We start from the raw sequence: 1,266 nt of genomic DNA on the forward strand, positions 1-1,266 counted from the left end.
CAGAAATAGATGTACTTGTTAATATGACTTTGCTCTGAAAAAGTTAGAATAATTCTAGGAAGTAATGATTTAAAAAGAAAGATGTGGTTAATATACTGTCTCTTTCAAGCCCAAGCAAACTTTTACTTCAATTTTAGTATATGTGCTGCCAAAGCAAGCACATTCACTTCAAAGAGGGCAAATTTGACTTAAACATTCTTAAAAGTACAGCACTCTTTTAAACCATTATCGAATAGAATTCAAAAAGTCATTTGTTTCCACAGGGTATTTGTATTTTAGAACATAGGTTAAAAAATGACAAATCACTAAGTGAGTGCCAAAGAATTTGTGTTACATGTTGAATATTCCTTTTCTAAAATGCCTGGAACCAGAAATGTCTTAGATGTTTTCACATTTTGGAGTATTTGCATATACGTAAGATATCTTGAAGCAATCATGTTTCCTATCGACTGGAAAAATGTTATTAGTGCCTTTGTATTTTGCTCGAGACCCATCAGAGGTCAGCTGTGGAGCTGTCCACTCGTGGCACCACATTCGTGGGCACAAAGTTTGGGATTCCAGAGTGTTCAGGCTTCAGTATCAGTGATGCTCCACTAGTATAATCATCTTAAATGTATACTAGCTGCCAGTGGTCACCAACAAACATCTATGCCCAGCCTAAAAGTTACTACAGTATCGAGGTCAGATTCCAGAATGATTCTTCTACATGGAGAGTAATAACTTCCTAGCGCCAAAAAAAACCTTATGGAGTCTTTCCAAAGCTGCATAATTTCCCAAATGACTGGTTTTTTTTTTTCTTGCAGAACCTGTTCATCCCTTCACTTTTTTTTTTTTTTTCAGTCGTTTAGCTTTTGCAATATTTTCTTGATGTTTTTATTTCTTCTTTTGTTCCTTCTCCCGGGCTTCAATCATCTTGACCAATTTCCAGGGTAAGACCGCACTTCCTAGGAAGTGGAGAAAGGGCCAAAATAACAATTTTAAGGAAACCATACAGGTCCTTTGCAGCCCATTCCACTACATATTCCGCCCAAGCCTTTACATCAAACATATCTGTAGCAGTCCTAAGAAAACTTATGCTTGAGCAGTGATCTCTAACTGTCCCTGGAGCCAGTCACCTTCAGATGACCCCTGCTGACAGTTGTCTTCTTTGGTTTGAAGGTACACTCTTCAGAAGTTTAAATTCACAGCACTGGAAGCAGGGAGGCGGAACTGTTTTTCTGTCTTTTCAAACTCTAAGATCGTCCTTATATCCCCAGAGCCCAACTG

General features: G+C 38.1%; 1 pseudogene; it reads right to left on the reverse strand.

The window, feature by feature from the left end:
* Positions 1 to 810: 810 nt before the first annotated feature.
* On the reverse strand, positions 811 to 1,048 carry LOC101585058 (annotated as a pseudogene).
* Positions 1,049 to 1,266: the final 218 nt, after the last annotated feature.

The sequence above is a fragment of the Octodon degus genome, unplaced genomic scaffold, assembly GCF_000260255.1.
Source record: "Octodon degus isolate 3935 unplaced genomic scaffold, OctDeg1.0 scaffold00059, whole genome shotgun sequence".
Taxonomy (NCBI): domain Eukaryota; kingdom Metazoa; phylum Chordata; class Mammalia; order Rodentia; family Octodontidae; genus Octodon; species Octodon degus.